Here is a 24,100-nt window from a genome sequence, read left to right as displayed (position 1 = left end):
AAGACTTAAGCCATCGTCGGACATCACATGCCCATTATAATAAACAGCAAGCCGCATAATTAAAGTCAGAGGGCAGAGAGGAGTCTCAGAGAGATCATGCAATTTATTACTGTCATTCTACCCACCCCCCCAGCACTTTATTTGACTGGCAGGACCAAGAACAAGATGATGTATAATAGTCATTAGAAAGAAGCTGGCAGGCCAACCTGTAATAAATTGGGAGAAGTTACAGTGAGCTAAATGGTACTTTTCACAGCAGAGTAGTTAGAAAAATCAGAAACCAACTACTATAAAAAATGCTGCACCTGCACTTGGGAAAACTCAGAGTCCTGCATATCCTCTGAGCTACTGAAATTCCACCCCAGAGCAATGCAAATGCTGTGCTTACAAAAGCCCAATTATATGTCCTGTATAATTTAACTTGCATATTCATGGTTTGTTAGTACTACTTTTTTCTGCTTGTTGTAGGTGGCTGTGTTGGTCTGAAGCAGCTGAACAACGTTTGAGTCCATGTGCACCCCTAAAAAGTTTTTCCCTCCTAGGTTTATTTGACCCAAATTGATTCAAATCACCTGAATCGCTGACTTGATATAATACGCAATTTGAGTCAGATGATTTGGGTTCGGATGGGGTCTGCTGTAGAGAAGTTTAAAGAACCTGCCAAAGCAAGTGATCCCGAGGAGAATGGGCTCTCTGCTGCCTCAGATGGAGTCAGTGAGGCTGCCTGGGTTGAACCCAGTAGCTGTGCAGATCCCATCAAATGGCTGATACTGGCCGCAATATGAGACGTCTGCTAGAGAGAAGTTGAAAGACTTTGCCAAGGATCAGCTGTTTGGTGGATCTTTAAAGGTCTCTCCAGCAGCTATTCGGCAAACCCAAATCCACTTGAATTGAATGCTGAATTGGTTTAGTAATTCAGCTCCTGAATAAGGAAGAGAATCATGGCTTGGCTTTAAAATACTTGGATCCATGCTTAAAGAATGCATAGGCAGAAAGCTAATGGCCAAGTGGCTTAAGACTATGGCTGTCCCATTGCTGAAACTGAAGGCTAAGATGTGATGGTGTCCATTTAAAGTAATTTTTAAAATGCCATGGAGGTGGTGAAACAGGTTGAGGGGCTCTCTCCCTGTATCTTTTCAATAGCCAGAATAGTAGTTTCCCAATGCAGCCCAAAAGACATGTGGGGAGGAGGAAGTATCACAGTCCACCACACAGGATTTCGAAAACACTTAAAAACAGCAGTGGTGTCCCCATGGCAGACACTTAAAAGAGCAGAGGTGGGACCAAGGCCACAAGAGTGTGCTCAGTGTGAAGCCTGTAGTGGGGTGGGTACTGACACTGTAGACAGCAGGATGAGTGAACAGTGGGTGGACAGGTCACAAAATAAATCCATTTTAAATGGCCCTACAGTTATTTAAGAATTGGTTCTCATAAACTGCTGCAGCATCAGAGTCCCATCAAGCATATATATTTGTTTTTAGATAACACTGATCTTTAACACTGCTTTGGCTCACATCAGGTTGTTGCCCAAAAAGCCTCTGCAAAGATTAATGATGGATCAATTAATATGTAGGACAGAGAGACTTTGAATGCCCATGTGGAGCCAGAGGGAGACAACAACCCCCATCTGAGCACATCCACCCAGGTTTGAAGAAGCTCGTAAATTCTATTTCAGTGAATAACATTGTTGGGGATAGAAGTCCAAATTGTTTACTGCATGATTTCCTGCCTACTAGCTCATGGCTAGTACTTCTTTTCCATTGTAGCAAAACTGAATGGAAACCCCTTTACCCCAAGAAGGCACAATTAAACAGAATGAATGTCAGGCATCACAGAGATCCTTGTTGGTCCATCAGGGGTTTCTTGGATTGAGCATCAGGGACAGTGCTACAACCAACTTGTGCTGGAATATGAGGGCCACAATCCAGAATAGTTCTAGGCCTGGAAATCTGATAATCCCAGACAGCCAATCCCATACAACTCCCTGTTATAAAGAGAGCTGCTTGTCACTTTGAGCAACTTGACACTGGAAGAGTCCTAAGGTTATCCCTCTGTCCCACTGGTCCACCTGGGGGAGGGATGGATAGAAGAAGGAAGAGAGGGAGGGCAGAGAGAGGCTCATTCCATACATGTTGGATAATGTACTTTCAATGTGCTTTTGCAGCTGGATTTTCCTGTGTGAAGCATTGAATGCGCATTATCCAATGTGTGAGGAATGACCCAGAGTCTTTGGATTTTAGTACTGTCTTCTAACTCTTATTATTACTTTATATTTTCTATGTGCGCCTATGAATTTGTCAATCTTTTCAAGAAGTAAAAACAAATCAATGTGTGTTACCCAGACATGCCGCTATTCCCCTACACAGCTAATCATATCAAGTGCCCTTTAAGCAGAGTTGTGTCTCAATGAAATTAAATCATGAAATGTTTATAAGAAAATCTGAGTGTTTTAAAATGGTGCCTAAATCTGAATTATACTTTTCTTGATGACCTGAAATTATACTTTCAGGGCCATTAAGAACTTTCTATTATGCCTTCTTAAAAGGGAAGATTATTTTTAATTTTAAATTATTAAATTATTATTTTAAATTCATGCATGAGGGCCCTTAAGTGTTATTAACACAGTGCTTCCATGCCTAAGTCTTCTACCTTTCCAGAAATTTGGAAGGAGCTATACCTGATTGCTCTCTAAAGCTCAGAGCACCTGGTGGGGCTGCTCCTTTTCTTACTGGACCAGTCCCCAGTCCAGAAAGAAACAGCCACCTCCATTTGACACTTCTCTCCATGCCAAGAAACCCTCTGGGCTCGGCTTCTGTCACAGGCACAGAAACAAGGCTAGCAAGCACTGGGACAAAACTTCTTCCAGCCTTAGTTGTCAATTGGCCTCAAACTCCAACTTAGCCTCTTCCTCTGCCAATGATTGTGACTTGATTGACAGAAACCAGCAGATGAAGCTCTGCAGTGTATAGAGCTGACTGTATAGAGCTGATGCCTACCACTCAAGTTTCTGTGAAAGGAGCAGTGGCTGGGAAGAAAGTTAGCTGCTCTTCTCCCATCTGGTCTTTTCCTCTGTCCAGAAGTGAGCTCAGGATGAGTTTATCATTTTGTGTTTTAGGAATGTGTCTTCTAGAAACCCTTGTTTATTGAATTCTCCATGGAAGGGTTTACAAGTAATAACTCAGCAACACCCTGGCCTGCTGTGATTTATTGCTTTATACTGTAACTGTGTCATATTTTAAAAAGCTTGAATTTGGCCTCAGCATGGATGGAAGCTCTCCAAGTCAAACACAGGAGTCACAAGAAGCGAGATTGGTGACGATGAGCATTTAGTGCTGAGTGAGACCAGCTTTTGTATTGTTGTATAGAGGATGACTCTGGATTCTGTATCAAAATCATGTACAGGTCATAATGGGAACTATGACCATTCTAAAGTCCTTGCTTTACAGCTGTCTTTCACCTTCCATTTATTCAAAGAAACACATGCAAATGTTTATTGAAGATCCCCATTTCCTGATGGCAATGGCCCAGGGTGGTTTTGAGCATGGAGCAGGTATAATTTTAATATTTTATTGTCAACATGCTCCTTGATCACGCAAGATGCCCACCTTTCTTTGATGCACCAAAGGGTATAGATCAGTGGGCCTTAATGGCTGATAGCTACTTGAAGTCACAGGAATTTGAGTCACGCAACCTGGATAGGTTGAACTAAACTGTTTTTATTGGGGTCACATATGGGGTGGGGAGAAGAAAGAATAATGAGTTTCACACTTCCTTCAAAGACCAATGAAGAATAATCTGGCTGGCAATACCAATTTGCCATGATATTGGGATCCTGAGTTGATGTTGCTTCAGGATTGGAGGATAGATTCAAATAGTGGCTATTAGCCATGGTGATCACTGGGAAGCTCCACATTCAGAGGCTGCAAATCTCTCAACACTAGTGTCAGGAGGCAACAGGGCAACACCCTGTTAGAACTGGCTGGCCACTGTATAATACAGGAGGCTGGACTAGATGGGCTACTGATCTGATCCAGCCGGGCTCTTCCTATGTTCTTATGAATGGCTCTAGACTCCTGCTTGCTTCCTGTTCAATCTGTTCAATTGTGAGGATTGTCTCTGCTCAGAGGCCTCTCATCCCAAGAGCTACAGTGATATCATTGGAAAGGTGGCTGAACTGGAGGCCTCCAGGCACTGTGATGGCTACATGGGTGCACAGGTGCCATGCCATCCTTATTTTGTACTATTTATCAAATGGTATTGTGGTAAATTTTAAGTGTGGCCTGGACATCTCATGGAATTGCAACTGATCTCCAGACTACAGTGATCACTTCCACTGGAGAAACGGCTTGTTCCAAAGGGTGGACTTAATGGCAGAATGCTAAGGCTTCTCCCCACCTTAAACCTCTGTCTCCCCAGTCTCTGCCTCCAAATCTCCAGGAATTTCCCAGCTTTGGCAATACGATGTGGTGGTGACAGAGCTGGGCCTAACATTATGCTACAAATGATGCATGGAAACCATGAATGCTCCCATGCATGGTAGTTGTGGGTGCATGAGAGTTGGAGTTCCCATGATTTCTTATACTGCAGGCTCTTTGCACATGAGTTCATGTTTTCCCTGAGTCCTGTGTAGCATCAATTACTCTCCAGAGGTACCCTGAAACAGGATTAAGTAGCAGAAAATATTCTGGCCAGTCTATTAAAAAGGCACTGCAGTTTTGCTGACTCCTGGAGGACCTCTTGGGTAGCCTGGGTCACCACTGGAGGCTGAGCCAGGACAACACCTTTCAGTTTCCTTCCATGAAAACCCAAAACCCAGTTTGCAAATGCTTACCTTCTGGATTTTGGCAGTAACTCTAGTTCCCACTAGGAATCCCCTGGAATTGTAGCTCATCTCCAGACTAAAGAGTTCAATTCCCCTGGAGAAAATGGCTGCTTTGGAGGGGCAGACTCCATAGCACTGTACTCCATTGAAGTCCCAAATCCTGCCAACTCCCGGTTCCACCCTAATCTCCAGGTATTTCCCAACCCAGAGCTGGCAACCCTAGGTGCCATTCATCTCATTTTTTGTGGTTGATATTCATAAATCTTTTCCCCAAGCATTGTGTCCTCAATACACAGGGACTGAATCTTTGGAAAAATTGGACACTGCTGTTTCAAATGTCCTTTGGTGGTACTCCCAGGTATATTCTCCAGCTATCCTCAGAGAACAGGTTTTCTAATTGTATGTACCGAACCAGGCAGCACTTCACATACAAGATTTTATGGCAAATACATTATAAATTTAAAAGCAGAATATGTTGGTTTCACACATCCGCATGCAGCCCATCTCTCTGTATTTATAGCCTCTGCTCCCCCATATCTATCAAGAACAGGTTGTTTCCAGAATTCTGAGTCAAAAAGCCATGCACAATGGCTATTTTTGCATCTGCTAATTCCTGAAACACATTTAAAACACATTATATCTGCAAGTTAAGTGAAATACCTTTCCCCCCAAAATGGGTCCACAAGGCTTTAAAAAATCATCAACTTGGATAAGCACAAGCACCTTTGAAGTTAAGGGGTCTTTTCAAAACTGTTGGAGATCTGGAGTGGCAGCCTGTGTTTCCAAAGAAAAGTAGAAAATCCCACTAGGCAGAAGTAGATGATAGTATTAAATAGCCCAGGAGCAAACCAGACTGTGGGACCCTTGGTGTAGTGGTTAGGACTGCGGACTTCTAATCTGGTGAGCGGAGTTTGATTCCATGCCCCCCCCCATGCAGCCAGCTGGGAGACCTTGGGCTCACCACAGCACTGATAAAGCTGTTCTGACCGAGCAGTGATATCAGGGCTCTCTCAGCCTCACCCACCTCACAGGGTGTCTGTTGTGGGGGGAGGAAAGGGAAGGCAACTGTAAGCAACTTTGAGACTACTTCAGGTAGAGAAATGCGGCATATAAGAATCAGCTCTTCTTCTTCTTGGGGCACAACAAATCAGTGCCACAGGGGACACCTCAGACCTACCCAGTGGTACAACTATCTGCTCACACATTGGCTACTGTGCTAGGGGAGGCAACTAGTGAACTGCTACAAAGGTTACCAAGCCTGATGATTGCTTTGATGGGAGAAAGTTGGAGGAATTGTTTCCCAAACCAGAACTGAAGGCACCTATGGGTGACACTCAAGGAATTTTTTGTAGAATTGGCTGTCACTTCCAGTTTCAGACACAATCCACTCCATTTTCTCCTATTGCAATTAGGCTTGGGCGCTTCAAAGCAGCCAGCATGGCGGCGTGGGGGGAGGGGAGGCACTGGTGGCGGTGTGCAACCAGGGGCCTGCATGCAGATGAGCTGCATGTGTATCCCAACTAGCGCACCAATGTCCATGCCTCTCCTCCCCTCCCCCCAGTGCCACGGCGCTGCCTGCTTTGGTTGCAAACGGCCACTTCGGATGCTGAAGCGCCCCACCCTAATTGCAATGATCAACATTGGTGGGTAAGTAAGGTGGCCCAAGGAGACTTTCACACACAAAAGAATTTTAAAAATTAACAGATACTAATTGAAATCAGAAATTAGAACCTCTTGTGGAGCAGGGTGGTAAGGCAGCAGACATGCAGTCTGAAAGCTCTGCCCATGAGGCTGGGAGTTCTATCCCATCAGCCGGCTCAAGGTTGACTCAGCCTTCCATCCTTCTGAGGTCGGTAAAATGAGTACCCAGCTTGCTGGGGGGTAAATGGTAATGACTGGGGAAGACACTGGCAAACCACCCCGTATTGAGTCTACCATGAAAACGCTAGAGGGCGTCACCCCAAGGGTCAGACATGACTCGGTGCTTGCACAGGGGATATCTTTAATTGAAATCAAAACTAGCAAACACCCACTGGGAAGTGAGCGAAAGTTGCCAAGTCTGGTAGGGTTGCCTGGCTCCTGCCAGGGACAAGGGATTTGTTGTTCTGGGGTCATCCCTCTGACACCCATCAGCTGGCTGTTGGGGGACCTACCAGTTGGAAAACTAGGCCTACACCTGTGTTGCTGGCAACCCAGTGATGCCATCAGAGTGCATCCACATTGGTGGCAATGTGAGAGAACCCTAGGCCCCACTGCAGGTTAGTAACATTAACACTGCCTCACCCACCCTGTATGCTCAAGCCCTCTATCCATTATTGTGTCAGGGCCTTGTCTGTTCCTTCCTCCTCTTTGTCCTTCTACTAAGGGATGCCAATTCCCAGGTGGGACCTGGGGATCCCCTGGAATTATAGCTCATCGCCAGACTACAGAGATGAGTTCCTCTGGAGAAAATGGCTGCTTTGGAGGGTGGGCTCCACTGAGGTCCCTCCCTGCCCCAAGTCCTGGCCAGTCCCCGCTTCCACCCCAAGTCTCCAGGTATTTCCCAACCCAGAGCTGGCAACCCGACATCTACTATCTGAGTAGAATGGAGTTTGTTCTCCTGCGTTTAATAGGCGTTTAATAGTACTATGTCAGGCAGCCATATATTGCCTCTAACAGGCCAGAATGAAGCATGTCCTCAGCCAGTCTGTATTTCCAAACCGGCATTTGCTGAAGTGATAAGCATGCAGTTCCGAGCAGCACCCAATAAATGGGAGGAATCTTGTCCCTCACTGTCATGCCTGCGGAGTGTCCATTGACCTCACACCCAGACTGTTGATTGTTCCAGAACCGAGCAGAGGAGAAAACTGACGAAACCCTGCATTTGCAAGAGAGAATCGGGGGACATGGGGGAAATTCAGATCCTTCTCCTACCCACCCCTTGCTGCCTACCGGTGCTATCCTCCAGCCCCTGCATTAGTGCTTTGAGATAAAATTGTGTCTCAGTAGCACAAAAGTAATATCACCCTGCTTATCCTTTACTGTCTTCCAGCAGGCCTTTATATGGTCCTAACCCATCCACGGAATCCTCCTGTGAGCCGCCAATAATATCAAACAAGCCCATTTTATCCTCTGGCATAACTTTTGCTGATTGGCCTCGCTCGGTTCCTTTTTTTCACAAGCCTCACATCCTCATGTTATTAAAATCTGTGTCATGATCTCATGCATTTAACAACTACCTGATTTGTCTCAGCAGGAACACCAGGCAGGCCCTATTTAAAAGGGAGTGTGATTATGGGTGTTGAATTTGTAACCTAATCCCCCCCCCCCCTCCGCAGCAGGGCATAAACCTCAGGAAGGTACTGCAGGTCAATAGAGACCTCAATCCATCTTTCTCCACGCACAGATGTGTCTCTGCAAAGTGCATTTTGTTCTACCTGATTTGAGTCTTCTCCCAGGATAGCAGGCTGTGAACCCAAAATAGACTGTCAAGTGTGAAGATCAGGCAAGGTGCAACTTGGTGATGCATGGCACGCCCTGCCATATGTGAAGTGCGATGACAGTGTCTGCAAATGGGATTCTGTGCCTGGACGGATGTTGGTTACCTGGCACCAAACTATCAGGTGTATTGGGAAGTGAGGGATGATTAATAGGTGTGGCTGGCAAGCCGCAGAAGTGACACACTGCAGCTGCAGGAATGAGGCTCATCTGTCAGGCCGCGGATTTTAAAGTCCCGCATTTGGGGGAGTGAAGGGGGAGGCACAGCAGCAGCAGTGGAGAAAGAGAGGCTAAAGAGGCAGACAGTGGAGCCAGGGAGGCCCCAGAAGCTGCAGAAGATGCTGGGACTAGGAAGAGTCACAGAGGCTAGCCAAGGGAGGGGGCAGGAGGCTGTAAGAAACCCAAGGCAACTGGCTAGAAGCCGCCAGAAGAAGAGAGACGAGTCAGAGGAGGTGCATTCCATTAGCAATCAAACCCCATCCGGAAGAACCCAGGGTGGCTCAAGGGACTTAAAAGACAACAGGGTGCAGGGAAGAACTTTAATTTGGGAAGGTACAGAGGTATAGGAATAGGCATGGGCTAAGCACTATCTAAACTATTCAGGTGACTTTATGTAATGCAGGTGGCCATGGAGGATTGTGGGAGGGCAGCCCTTATTGCATAAGGTAGAATTACCAGCTCTAGGTTGGGAAATACCTGGTGACTTTGGGGGTGGGGCCGAGAGTGGGTGGGATTTGGGACAGGGAGGGACCTCCCTGGAGTATCATGCTATGGAGTCTACCCTCCTAAGCATCCATTTTCTCCAGGGAAACCAATCTCTTTAATCTAGAGATGAGCTATAATTCCAGAGGATCCCCAGGTCCTACGTGGGGACTGGCATCCCTAGCATAAGGCCCTGGTCTGAGGCCACATGACAGCAGGACTAAAGCTGCCAGTGTCCATTGCATGACAATACACTTTTCTAGAGAAGGGTTTTGTGAGGATGTATTGCCAGTTGATTCAGATAGTAACTGGTGTGCAAACCATCTACCAGCCTTACAAATGTCAAGACTTTCGGGGTTACTGATGGCCCTCTTTCATTCTCACTGACAGCAAGACATGAAGAGTTCATTGCTATTTTAAATGCATCAAAGAAGTCATTGGTTATAGCAAGTAGCACAGTTCTGTTACTGTAGCAAAGCCACAATTATCCATCACTTAGTCCCCCAAGGCTTCTTTGGTGGAGGAATGGTAAATCTTCAGCGGCTTGTTGCTAAAATGGCCCTCACTGGCTGTCTCTGCATCTAATGATCCAATCTGGGGCTGGTTGTAGCTGGTGTTAAAGCGATGCTTCTGCCATTTTATTATGGTGATCTAGATTTTTATTGACTGGGCTTATTTTCTGGCTATTTGTCAAATTTTCTTTTATTTTCTTTGTGTCATCTGGAACACGTCACACATTTATGTACAAAAGGCATCTTATGAGCCTTTTTGTGCTGGTGTTGTTTTGCACAATGTGATCTGGCCAGGGTGATCCATGTTCTGATAAATCCAAGTTCGATTACTGTAACACTCTTTGTGTGGGAGAACTTTGAAAATGGTCAGGAAGCTTCAGCCTGTTCAACAGGCTGCATGCAGGCTGCTGTCAGGGGCACTAGGGATTGTATCAACATTGTGCGGAAAGATCTGCACTGGCTGCCCTCTTGTTTCCAGGCACACAAAATGCTGCTTCTTAGCCTTTAAAGCTGTAAATGGATTGGGCCAGGGTATCTGAAGGACTGTCTCCTCTCGTATTGCCCAAACCATCAGTTAAGATCTGTCCCACAAGCCCTGTCCTCTGTGCCCCCACCCTTAGAGGTGAGTAGCAACCAGAAACAGGGCTTTTTCAGTAGTGGCACCTTCCTTATGGAATGCCATTCCCCTTGGAGCTTTCCTAATGCCTACACTGCTTTTAGGTACTATTTTTGTTCACCCAGGTTTGTCCCCTCCATGTTGATCTGTGATTAGGGTTGCCAGCTCAAGGTTGGAAAATACCTGGAAACTTTCACAGTGGAGCCATGAATGGGTGGGATTTGGGGTAGGGACGAACCTCAATGGAGTATATTGCTATGGAGTCTACCTTGCAGTCCACAATGATGCTGGCCCAGCTGAAGGACCAGGAGGAGGCTTCAGGAGAACCATGCCCCATCAAATGGGCAGGAGACTGACGACTGCTGCTTATCCCCTGTCCCACTGTGCAGGAAAGTCACCCAGCACCTGGGATCCCTGTCTTGGAGAAATGCTGGCCATTGGCTAGCTGAGCTTTGAAGCCAGTTTTCCTAATGCTAATTTCAGCAGTTGCATTAAAAAAAAACCTGACAGGGGTGGGTAATACACTCCAGTCTATTCACCAGAAAAACTTTTATGGGACAATAAGCTGGTGCAAATTTTTTTAAAAAGCTGTCAAATCAAAGCAACCATTTTAAATTAAGATTTAATTTAATTTAATTAATAGATCAGCAGCCGGCTGCAACAGTGAAACCTGTCATCAAAGGCTGTGAAATAATCATAGGGTGGTTACAAGGGTCACTGTGACCTGCATGCAACCTTTATCTCTGATACCCCAGGACATAGGGAAGAAAAAGCAAATAAGGGACATTTATGTGTGCTTGGTAACAGGTGAAATGAACTGTGTCAGGTTCAAACAAGCAAACCAACAAGAAGGTTCCAATTTCTTTTTTCTAATAAGGGCAACTGCGATTCTAATTATTATAATAATACATCTTAATTATTAATGATAAACAGCTTAGCATTCACACAGCACTTTAGTGGGTTAGAAACACCCTCAAATGCATGATTGATTCTTTAAAAACCCTTACATGGAGCAGTATGATTATGTGTGCCCCCCCAATGTTGCAACTTCTTAATTAACTCCTAGTTGTTAATCTTGATTAACTCTTGATTAAGTCCGAGAAGGTAGAGCTGGCCCATCAGCTATCGAAGACAAATCCCATTTTTTGTATCCAGCTCTAGGAGCCAGCACAGCTGGTCTTTGCCACCAACCATAAAATCTCTGCAACTCAAGTGGATAGACCTTATCGCCAAGACATAACATGCATAACAGAACACTGAAGAAGGCTCAACAAGGGTGCATATATGCAAAAAGCTCCATGAAGATTCCGCCCTGGTCTTATCAGATCTTAGAAGCTGAGCAGGGTCAGACCTATAAAGTGCTTGAATGGGAGACCTCCAAGGAATACCAAGGTTGGACGCTGTGGAGACAAGGAAGAGACTGAATGTCTCTTGCCTTGAAGAGACCCCAGGGGTCAGCAAAGGTCAGATGTGACTGGATGGCACTTTCCACTATCACAATTTGTTTAGTATTAGGTTAGTATGTAATAGAACTTAGGATTTCAGCCAAATGGCCTTCTTCAATAGCCAGGCATAGTAATTACATAACGGCTCCTAGTATCAATACAAAAGTTTCTAAAAATTGGACCAAGTTGCAATTGTTGTAATCAATATATGTGGCACAATAATTTCAGAGGCCTCATGTAGATAAACTTCTGCTCTGGTTAACTACTCATGTCGGGAATGGTGTTTTATTTATTTACTAGTAATCAAGCCTGCTGTACCTAAAATACAGCGGGCGCTAGGCATGGGAGCCCCTGGCAGTCGCGCGGAGCATGGCTGCCGGGGGCTCCCTTGGTCAGCGTCCTGACGCGGCGAGAGGCACTTCGCGCCTCTCGCCGCGTCAGGCCGCCGGGCAGGGAGCCCCCGGCAGCCGTGCTCCGTGCGACTGCCGGGGGCTCCCTTGGGCGTCAGGCTGCTGGCAAAGGAGCGCGGCTTGCAGTTGCTCCGGCGGGGCAATAGTCTGTCTGGAGGAAGGGGCCAATCGGCACCCTTCCTCATCCCGGACACATCCCGCCTCCCAAGGCCTTATCGTTTTATTTAGTCCACGGCGCCCGCGGCGCTGCGGGCTGTGTTAAGATTTATTTAGATTTTTATACTGCCCTTCCATACGGCCCTGGGCAGTTTACATATAACATCATGGGGTCATTACATGGAACATTGCAACAAATATAACAAATATAACAATCATAACATAACATGTCAATAATATACTTTCCTATCCTGGTCCAGGGAAATATAGCGGTAGATGCAGTATGCAGCCAATGGAGCTACCACAAAACTAAAATTTTAGAAAATAACTTTCCAAATGAAAATTTAAAATAAGAAACGGAATCTTTTTTTGGCATTTCCTTTCTTTGCAGGAGAACCAAGGTCACTCAAGAAGAAGAAGAAGAAGAAGAAGAAGAAGAAGAAGAAGAAGAAGAAGAGTTGGTTCTTATATGCCGCTTTTCCCTACCTGAAGGAGGCTCAAAGTGGCTTACAGTCGCCTTCCCTTTCCTCTCCCCACAACAGACACCCTGTGGGGTGGGTGAGGCTGAGAGAGCCCTGATATCACTGCCCGGTCAGAACAGCTTTATCAGTGCCGTGGTGAGCCCAAGGTCACCCAGCTGGCTGCATGTGGGGGAGCGCAGAATCGAACCCGGCATGCCAGATTAGAAGTCCACACTCCTAACCACTACACCAAACTGGCTCAGTGGTTAGGTCACTGCTATATCAGATCCAGCAATACGGCTGCATCCAGAGTTTAGAACTAAGCTATGAATTTTAAAAATTGCATTTAAAGAACTGTGTAATTATCATGCTATTTTAAAAACTTCCAATGCCCCACCCATCTTTGTCTTTATTCAACACAGGAGGGAAAGGTCATTCATGTGATATGTTTCGATGGAATAGGGAAAACTCCCATTGAACGGAGACACATCAGGAGCCACCCAATGGTATTTTACTTCCCTCTGTGGGACCGAGTGAATCGGAGGGATCCTTTAAATCCAAGCTGAAGGATTTTGAGAAAGGAGAGATTCAGCAAATACCAGATAAAAGAATTACAGCTGAAGGAGTGTTTTGACAGTTCTTGCACACAGGAGTGGGTTTGGGGTTGGAAGGGTTAAAGCAATATGGGGAATTACAAGCGATTTTGGGTTGATGATGGAAGGTCCAAGTGGGAGTCTTAGACAGTGGGAAAATGCTGGGTAGAATCTCAGTTTCCCACTGCCTGTGATGAATCAAACAGGTGGGAGCTGGCAGCAAACTGACATCTGAACGGAGTAGGTGAGTAACTGAGGAAGTACATCAGGGCCTTTCTCTCCCCCCCCCCCCCCATTTCTATCAAAGGAGAATCATATAATGGGCAAATGATTCACCCTATGGTAAAGGGCTTTAATTTTCAGAGATGAGAACAGCAAGTGGGTCAGATCTTGAAGTCCTCTTTTATCATAATCATTTGATCTTTTGCATAAATAAGGCTTGACCAAGGAATTAAAATATAGGTTGCAGGGAAATTTCTTAAATTAACATGCAGGTTTGGTTGGAGCGGTATATGCATAAGGCCGTCAGCAGCAGTTACAAAGGAGACTGATAGATGACAAATTAAAGGATTAGTAAATTTAAATGGCATTAAGCTGTCTAATGAATTATTAGCATACTATATAATCCTCCTCTATCCACTTCCCCCCCTGCAGTTACTATTTCCCCACAAGATAAACAAGGCTGATTCCAGTTGTTCTTAAAGGAGAGAGAGAGAGAGAGAGAGTGTGTGCAGGAGAGAGAAAATGGGTTGAATTATTTGCTGAAGATCTGCAGCAAATAATTAGCTATGCACATTTCAGGAGGATGGAAACTTTTTCGCAGCATGGGGAGAGGTCCATAGTTCAGTGTCACACAGAAGGTCACATGTTCCATTTCTGGCTGGGAAAAATGCCTGAGATCCCAGGGAGTCATCACCAATTAGATGAGATGTGTGTAGAACATGCATTTGGGGAATAGATTGTAGCCATCATTTCTTAGAAGTCTGAATGCTGGTTTTCTGTGATGCAACAGGAAAGCCCATGCATTCAAGCGTTCACTCTCTGATTCAGTCTGTGGCATTTCTGCTTCCCAGGTCTTGGGTAGCAGAAGCCCCTGGAAGGACCTCCATTTGAAATATCAGGTACTCAGCAGAGTTAGGGCTTGCACAGCCCAGATGAAGCTCATACAGCCATAAGATTGCAAACTGAAGCCTTGATTTGCCTTGAAGAAGGGGTAAACTTTAAAGTGTGTTAAACTTTTCAGCCTCATTCTGTTTTGCTGTCTGATGTCTCCCCTTCTCTGTGGTTAGCATTGTGAATAAGAAAACAGACATCCTTTAAATACACATGTCTACTCCCTCTTCCATTTTAAAATAGCAATACAAAGCAAAGAGCTTTTTTTTCAAAAAGCAAAACTTAGTGGAGGTTAAAGGGTTAAAGGCCTTCTTCCTTCCTGCACATCCCTCTGGCAGATTAAAGACGCATAAGCCTATAGTTTGTACTTTATAGACAGCATGAACCTTAGAAGTAGGCAGTAAAGAAAGGATAGAAGTGATGCTCTTCCTAACAGCCTTCCGAATACTACTTTTGGCAAGACAGTTCTCTCCACTATGGATTTGTACTCATAATGGCAAAATAAATATCCATCCACATATAGAGCGGTTGCTCAAACTAGTCCATGCATCTTCAAGCGCGGCACTTTTGAGAGCATCTCACCTGATGCAACATGGAGTCCCATTATCAAAGGTAGCATTCCCTGATCAGCCCCTGTATCCCAGGGTCCTGTCTTGTGCTTTGATTCTGATCCCCCCACCTTGCATTCACTGCATTTAACAAGCTGTGTTTTAATGCCGATCATCTTTCACTAGGTACTGCTATAGAACTATTTGTCACTGTGTGCCAAGATAAAGATTAGTTTCCAGAAGAAACAAGGGCTTTAAAGCAGCAACACCTTGGGCTGAACTCAGAAACTATTTGGCAGCCACTGAAGGAACCTCAGGATAGGAGTGGCATTGTGCCATTGGCCAGCCCCAGATATTCAGATGAGCTGCCATATTTTGCAACAGCTGCAGTTTCTGCAGTGTCTTCAGGGGCAGCCCCGCATCATATATGTTGCAGTAATCTTTCTTCAGAGTTACTGAAGTCAGGATCAGTGAGGCCAGACATGGAGTCCACACATGGAAAGCCAGCTTCCTAACGAGATGTAGCTGAGGGGGGAAAGCATTTTTCACTGTGACGGACATCTGTTTCTCCAACAGGAGACCGCAGCATCCAGCAACAGTCTTTCAGCACACCCTTGACGGTAGGAAGCACAATCCTCTTTAAAGCAGTGGCCCTTCCAGGCAACACCACTTTTGTCTCATCTGGATCCAGCTTCACTTTGTTCTCCCCTCCACTGCATTTAGGCCATAGTCCCGTATCTACTCCTTTGCTACTGTTATCTTAAAGGTAAAGGTAAAGGTATCCCCTGTGCAAGCACCGGGTCATGTCTGACCCTTGGGGTGACGCCCACCAGCGTTTTCATGGCAGACTCAATACGGGGTGGTTTGCCAGTGCCTTCCCCAGTCATTACTGTTTACCCCCCAGCAAGCTGAGTACTCATTTTACTGACCTCAGAAGGATGGAAGGCTGAGTCAACCTTGAGCCAGCTGCTGAGATTGAACTCCCAACCTCATGGGCAGAGCTTTCAGACTGCATGTCTGCTGCCTTACCACTTTGTGCCACAAGAGGGTCTTCTGTTATCTTAGAGCTGTTTTACTCATTTGACTGTGAGCTGGCTAGACCAGGCGTAGAGAAGAGGCATGCAGTTTTCCAAAGAGAGTTGTTCTCTACAGAAAGGTAATTCTCTTGATCAGTTGGATAAAGCTTTTGAAACTCCACTGAATCAATCAATTTGCTTGCTCGCTCTGTATGTTGTGCACCATCAACTGGGGCCTGAGTGAACGCCTTCTGATGTTAAGGCATGTCAAGTGTTCAGAACACTTCCAGTGATTGCGCTGCTATTGTACCACCAAAGGAAAGGGTGGCTTGGCCATTTAACTTACAGGGAAACTTCTTGGCTGGCTGTCGCCCTACAGGGCTACTGGGAAGACAGGAGCAAACAGAAGCAAAGCTCAGTGACTCTGCTGATGCTTCGGGCACCACTTGGCTCACACCTTCTCCAGGGATCATAATGTGAGTTGTCTCACTCATAACCTCCTGCACGGGTGCTAATGCCCACTACTGTTCCATGGCATGGATTTAGAGTGCTGCACAGCCATTCAGCTCAGCTTGCTGAAGGGTACTTTCCACTCCCCAGTTCCCTCTAACCAAAGAGCAATCTTTGTTGCTTTGATTCTTCCTCAGGTGCAAAGGTGAAACAACTGGAAGCAAAAAGTGGCTCTTGTGTATCACTACCAATGCATCTAAGCAGTACTCTCCCAATTACATGTTGTGGGACATGAGACGGAAGGCAGCAAACGTCTGGGGGAATATGGGTAACATTTTCAACACATTGTACTTAAGCTTTTCCATGTCATCTTTGGGTGTCAGGGGGCCCTCACAGATTGAACCATCCCCAAGGGCACCACTAATGTCTCATTCAGTTTCCCTACATGGTGCCAAATCTCCACAGATTTGTTCTACGAGAATGGTAAATGCATTTTTCTGCCAGTAGCAGCCAATTAAGCAGGGAACGCTCTGGATTAGGGGTGAGCATGAACCAGGGCACAAAACAAATTTCCCCATGAAAAAGGCCGGGTTTGTGTCCCCTGAACATTTCCCAGACCTTTCTGCAGCTCAGTATGAGGGTTCAGCTGGCAGCCATTTCAAGATGACAGCAGATGGAGGCACTCGCCTCACAAGTGTTCCTGCCCTGCTGTCAGGCTAAAATGGCTGCAAGTGTTTTTAGCAATTGATTTTGCTTCCTCCCGCTTAGGAACCACCAGGGTCATCTAGTCCAATCCCCTGCACAATACAGGAATTCACAACTACCTGCCTACCCACAGTGACCCCAATCTCATCCCCAAATGATCCCCTCCACCAAAAACCTCCAGAATCCATCCTGGCCTGGAAGAAATTCACCTACCATCCCACAGTGACAATCATCAATTCCCTGAGTATGCAAGGAAGGGCCACAGGAGACAAATATTGCCACATCCCTTCCTGCCCTCCCACTCACAATCTGCCTAAATTCATAAAATCAGCATTTCTGTCAGATGACTATCTAGCCTCTGCTTAAAAACTTTCAAAAATGGGAAACCCATCACCACCCAAGGAAGCCTGTTCCACTGAGGAACTGCTCTAATTGTCAAGAACTTCTTCCAAATGTTTAGCTGAAAATTCTTTTGAATTAATTTCAACCCATTGGTTCTGGTCCAACCCTCAGGGGCAACAGAAAACAACATGTTCCACCTTCTATATGACAGCCGCTCAAGTATTTGAAGATGGTTATCATATCACCTCTTAGTTGTCTTCTCTCTGGGCTAAACAGACCAAGCTCCCTCAACCTTTCCTCATACAACTTGGTGTCCAAACCCCTCACCATCTTTGTAGCCCTCCTCTAGACATACTCCGGTTTCTCTACATCTTTCATCAGTTCTGGTGCCCAAAACGGAACACTGTACTCCAAGTGAGGTCTTACCAGAGCAGAGTAAAGCGGTAACATTACCTCACATGATCTGGACACTGTACTTCTTTTAATACAGCCAAAAATCCTGTTTGCCTTTTTAGAGGTGGAATGTTTGTGAATGGCCTGTGAAACAGCAAGGAAGGGGCATGAGAAGCCTCATTGGGGTGGAGGGTGCTGCATTCAGTCAGGAATCTCATAGCAGAAGAGCTGTTTCAAAAGCATCATCTCAGCATTATCCAACCAAATGTGGTCATTAAGCTCTGAAGTTTATGCTCTGAAAATTAACAGTTCTGCAAGTCTAAAGGATAAAATTGCCATGAATGGTGTTGATGGGCTACTTCTTGCAATGTCACAATGAAACCTGTAATGAAGCATAAGGACTAGGAACTTCTTTGTTTTTTCCCTTTTTTGCCATTAAGTCACAGCTGACTGATGGTGACCCTTTGGGGTTTTCAAGGCACAAGACATTCAGAGATGGTTTGCCATTTTCTGCCTTTGTGTCACAAACCCGGAATTCCTTGATGGTTTCCCATCCAGATACTATCCAGGGATGACAGGATCCTGACAGGATCAGGCTAGCACCGGTTAGACAGAAAGAATAAAGAGCCCAAATTCCTGGCATTTCAATGCAGTTATTATTATTATTATTATTATTATTATTATTATTATTATTTATTTATTTATTTATTATTAAGATTTCTTACCTACCACTCCTAGAAAGCTGGCTCATGGTGGGTTACAAAGAATAAAACCCCACAATAAAATAGTAAAACAGTCCTTGGCTTAAAACCCTAACCCTCCCAGACAGCGAACCCAAAAACCTTGTCTAGCCCCTCCCACTCAACAGCCTCACACCAGGTACCTCAAGGGGATGTTGTTAGGGGAACAACCTGCTGTCCCAACTAAGCTGAGGTGAAGCCCTTGATCTTAACTTCCCTTAACTGCCAAAATGGTCTTAACTTCCATTTTGTATTAGTATGCATATTCTGTACAGTGATTATGTCTATGTAGATTTGTCCTGTCCCCACAACATTTTAACAGTATTTTTGGTCATCAACTATTCCTTGGAGGTCTCCCATCAAAATATTAGTCAGGGTTGACCCCGCTTTGTTTCTGAGATCAGGCTATTCTGGATTACCCAAATCAGGACACTACAAATTATAGTCCTATGTAAAGAGCTTCATAATTCTTCTGCCTTATTCCCTGTGGCTAAGAGTTTCAATGATATTGTTGCTATAGATCTGATTAGGTTGGCAGCCCCAATCAACTAAAATTAGTCATGCTTACGTCCTATTGAAAGTAATGGCACAATACTTTCAGATCTGATGGACTGGGTCCAAACATTAAGAAGGAAGTGGATCGGGGCTGCACACTATTGAGTGAAACAAAAGGATGTTTTCACACATGCTGAATAATGCACTTTCAATCCACTGTCAGCGCACTTTGCAACTGGGTTTTACCGCGTGATACAGCAAAATAGTGTGCAAATGAACACTGGAAGTGGGTTGAAAGTGCTGGCCAGGTTGCTCTGCCTCTTGTTTCCACTTGTAACGACGTGCGTTTTGAAACTGCTTTCAGTGTATAGGGGAATGTTGACATTAGTAGAAAAATGTGAAAAATCCCTGTAGCTCTGGCTTTATGGAAACTGTCTCTTAAGATACAGGTAGCATTGTGGGATAGGAATGGGCACTCTTCATCTGGAAAGTCATTCTTTTATCTGACAACCATTTCACAAGCAATATCTAAACCCGAAGTGAGGGCATCTCACATCTGAAAACCAAAAAAGAATCTGAGGTTTTGTTTTCTCTGTCTTTCCCAAAGCCAGCTTGGGGTAGTGGTTAAGAGTGGTGGGTGGCCTCTAATCTGGAGAACCGTTTTTGATTCCCCACTCCTCCACCTTGAGTCAGTCACAGTTCTCACAGAGCTCTCTCAGTTCCATCTCCCTCATAGGGTTTCTGCTGGGAGGAGAAGAAGAGTAGGTGATTTTAAGCCGCTTTGAAATTCCTTTGGGCAACAAAAAGCAGGATACCCCCCCCCAAAAAAAAACCACCACCACCACCACCACCACCACCAATGAAATTAGTGTTTTTCAGTTATGCTGGGAAAGCCTATAAATTTGGATAACATCTATTTTCATGGGATGCTCTGAGAACAGACATTCAGCAGTTACACATGTCCTCTGTCACTTTGTGCCTATGCCAGAAAAAACTTTCTACCAGTCGCAGAGCCTCTTTTTAAGCCTAAGTTCCCATCCAGTTTGGCATAGGTCTTTATTACAGAACAGTGTATTTAAATGCCATGGATCCTCAAACACCTTCAGTGTAGTTTGCATCCAGTTTGCTAGCTGCAACACAGACCTGATTTTATTCAAACTGACAGTTCAAGACTTCATTGATCTGTTCATTCGGGGTTCAACAGGTTTCTTCACTGTAGCCCTTCCCAACCACGCAAGACAACATCACTGGCTTTTTGTGCATGTACATTTTCACACTGCCTGATTATCTGCCCCTGTCCTGGCTGCATGACTGCTTCACTCAGCAAGTAATTGTTTAAATGAACAATTAGATTATTCACAAATCAGATCACTCGCTCATCAATAAATGCTGTGTTTCAATAACATCCCACCCTTCTGTATATTCCTTAATGATGCTAATGGCCAGTGATCAGCTTGAACTGGTGCCATCTCTATACATGTACAGTTTTGCAAAAAAAAAATCCATACAATCTAATTCAGGAGTTGGTTGTGTCAATTTGGCATTAACTGAATAGATGCAGGTGATCACCTCCCATCGGATAGACACTTCCAAATGTGGTGAGTTTGCCTGCAGAATGCGTTTGCGGACAAATTCACAGCCTTGCTAGCTATCATTTCCCTCTGTCACCTTTTCTCACTCGATTGCCCCATTTGGCCCTCACATTATCAGCTTAGCTAAGGCTGACCTCACATTACGCACCTGGTTCAGTTGGCAAACCAGCTGCTGTAGCAAATAACAGCACCATATCCCCAGATGAAGATTTTCACAGTATGGTGGTAAGCACGAACATCTGATTACATCCACCTGCTCTTAAAGACCCAGCTACAGGGGCTAGATACAAGGGCTAGTTGAAAAGGTGACAATCCTACCATCAAGTTTGATATCACATGCCTATGTATGCCATTCTAGAAGGAAACTCCACTGAATGGGTCTGACCTCTAAGCATATGTTTCTGGGCAGAATCTATCCCAAGAGAGTTCAGCAAAGAATACTCTCTTTACCTTAGCCCACGTGTCAGTATCATCCAGAGATTTCTTCCTCAAAAGAATGGGTCACCACAGTTCTAACACATCCCACCAAGACCTCTCATCTTGCCAGAAGAACATGACCCCACACCCAGATGATAGTCGTCGAATGCATTGAAGCCATACAGGTATGTATGAACCAACTCATTATCTCAAAGGAACAATTGTCTCAGTAATATTTACAGAAAATAAATCTTGAATTTCAAACATTTTGAGCATACGCCTATAATTAGCCCTCCGCACAATAAAACAACACAACATACCCATATATTTAATGCACTTAAAATCCCAATGCTGCTTATTTTAGTAATGGGTTTCTAAATTACAGGATTTGATACAAATTAACTTATTTTAATACCCTTGCAACAGTTGATCATAGACACAATAGCCGTTTCTGTGTCATCAATACCATAGACCAGAGGTAGTCAACCTGTGGTCCTCGAGATTTCCATGGACTACAATTCCCATGAGCCCCTGCCAGCGTTTGCCATTGACTGCCCCTGCCATAGACAATACATACAGGGCTAAATAATATTGTGAAAAAAGAGCTCTTTACTCATTAACCAATTACAGTAATTATTCTTCCATCTGTCCCTCAAATAGAAAACAAATCCACTATCTACAAATATCTTTAAAAGCCATAATTAAAAAAAATATCTGCAGGATTATCCAGAGTAAATAACATTGCTTTACCCCTATTGTTTGGAACAAAACATGCAGAGATCATGCAAAAGACAGAGAAATACACTTGAAATGATCAGCCGTTGTTCTGAAACAATGTATTGGATCAGCTGACGTGTACACCTTGCAGATTGCTTTCATGAATATTTAATTCACTGGGGACTATATTTACATGAGTGGAAATTCAAGGTAAGGCCGTGTCTGGAGGCTATTTAACTTCACATTCTGCCAAGATTTAGTGCTTCTCCCGCAGCCTTATTGGTTTAATGATCCCCACCCATGAATGAAGAAACTGACGTTCTTTAGATAAAATATAATGCAAAGCTCAAGCCTGGACTTTGGTTTTCTCCCTCAAGATTTGTGCCCAAATTTAAGATTACTAAATAAACATAGAATAATTACATATGCTGCACAAATGAAATGTATATGGGAAATAATGCACAGACTGCTGGAGCTATGGACTGATGGATACACATGCAAATACAGGAATGCACATGGATAGAATATGCTCCCACAATCAAGTCTATATAAAAAACCCAGAAATGCCTCATCGAAGGTATCAGGAAAGGAGATGTTACAGTTTCATAACTAACTTAAAACGGATATGGAATCGAACTGGAAAAGAGAAATCGCGCGGGACCAAGCCTTCGGACCCCGACCTCCAGGGTCACGTTTGGCACACCAAACTGAACGGGCTCGGAGCTTCAACCCCTGGGAGGGGGGTGGGGGGTGGCAGGGGCCCCTCTGGCACAACCCCCGCCGGCCTGAATGGGAGCCGCGCGGGAGCCTTCCCCGTGGGGCCGGCAGAGGAGAACTTTTTCGCGGTTCGGCCCCCCAAAGGCTCCGCGGTGCTTTGTTGCCCCCAGCAGGAGCGTCACGCTTTGGTCATCAGCCCCGCAGGAGCCCGGCGCGTCCAGCCAGCCAGCCAGTCGCAGCGCTCAGCTCTGCAGCCGCCGCTCCGAAAGGCACGTGCGGGCCGAGCCTGTGTTTGCACGGCCAGACCCCCACCCAGACCCCCAAGGCCCGGCCGGGAGAACACCCCCCCCCCCGGTCTCCGGCTTCCTCGCTACGGCTGCTCGGGCACCGGCAGGGGTCGGGGGGGGGGGGGGTGGAGCGGGCTCTCGAGCTCCCTCGTCGCCAGCAGCGAAACAAACCAAAAAGACCGGGAAGGTCGCTCGCCCCCCCCCCCCCTGCCCCCTTCTCTCCCGGGGCCCCGACGTCCCAAGGCTCCCCTGCTGCAGAGCTGCCCCCTGCTCCCTCGATCCGAAGCCCCGACCCGTCCTTATGCAACGAGACCCCCGTCCTGTTTTTTGGTGGGTGGGGCTGCCCCCATCTCCCCCCCCCCAGAAGTCCCAGGGCGCTAATGGGAGCGCGCCTCCAAGGCGGCGGAGCCCCTGCCCGGAGCCCCTGGGTGCGGTCGTGCTCGCCGGGTCCGGCTGGAGCTCGGCTGCCCCGCCGCGACCTTCCTGGGAGGGAAACTTTCGCCTCCACCTTCCTCCTCCTCCTCCTCCTCTTCCCGCCCTGCCGCAAAGCCGCTGCGGGCCGGGACGGCTTACCGTGCGGCGGCAGGCGAGGCTCGCTGGAGCCCGGTGGGCGCCTGGACGTGGCCGTCTTCTGGCCTCGACGCGCCTGAAAAGATCCCGCGGGGAGTTGGCGGCCCCCGCGGGGAAGGTCCGGCGGCGCTTGCCTGGCGCGCACTTCTCTCCTCCGCCCGCTGCCCTCCGCCTGCCCTCCGCCCCTGTGGACGGGGTCCTGGCGGCAGCGCATCCAGGGCTCTGCTCCGGAGTGTGCGTGCGTGGGTGGGCGGCGGCGGCGGCGGCGGCGGGGGAAGCAGCGCAAGCCCACGATCCCCCCTCCCAATCTCCCAATCCCCTCGGCGGCCGAGCCTCCAGCCACAGAAGTTTCGCCGGGCTAGGGGATATCGACCCTCTCTTTGCCACTTCGCAAGCTCCGGGCCGATGGGACGGACCTCTGGCCGCCCAATGCCAAGGACCCGCAGAAGGCAGTTGGCCGCCTGGGCTGGGGCTGAGGCGGAGGACCGGCGTCTGTCGAACTTGGGCGCCTGGCCGGGGCCGGGACTGGCCGGGCGTTCTTCGGAGGAGGAGGAGACTTTTCAGTCCGGCCCCCCGAGGATGCGCTGAGATGCAGGTCCCTTCGGGAGGGAGAAGCTGCCATCTCCTAGCAACCCCTATCCATCTCGGCGGGACTCCCTCTGATTGGGCCGGGAGGGAGACGAAGACACGCCCCCCCTCCCGTCCGCCCCACCTGCTACGGATCCCGTTGTCTGGGCTGCCAGTGGGCTTCAGCCTCCCCAAAGCAGGAAGCTCAGGTGGGGCGGGGCAGGGAGATGGGAAGCA

At 46.6% G+C, this 24,100-nt stretch overlaps 1 protein-coding gene across 4 annotated transcripts in view; it reads right to left on the bottom strand.

Annotated features, from left to right (window-relative positions):
* The window catches only part of LOC143837727 (metabotropic glutamate receptor 3), a 75,149-nt gene extending 51,310 nt beyond the window's left edge, over positions 1–23,839 (bottom strand). The window contains exon 1 of one of the 4 annotated variants that reach the window (XM_077337874.1): positions 23,300–23,839. The gene's annotated coding sequence lies outside the window, so the exon portion shown is untranslated. The remainder of the gene's footprint in view (positions 1–23,299) is intronic. The other 3 variants (XM_077337875.1, XM_077337876.1, XM_077337872.1) reach the window with 3 other exon arrangements.
* Positions 23,840–24,100: the final 261 nt, after the last annotated feature.

This window comes from Paroedura picta, chromosome 5 (assembly GCF_049243985.1).
Source record: "Paroedura picta isolate Pp20150507F chromosome 5, Ppicta_v3.0, whole genome shotgun sequence".
NCBI classification, from domain to species: domain Eukaryota; kingdom Metazoa; phylum Chordata; class Lepidosauria; order Squamata; family Gekkonidae; genus Paroedura; species Paroedura picta.
This window is presented reverse-complemented; position numbering and strand designations above follow the sequence as displayed.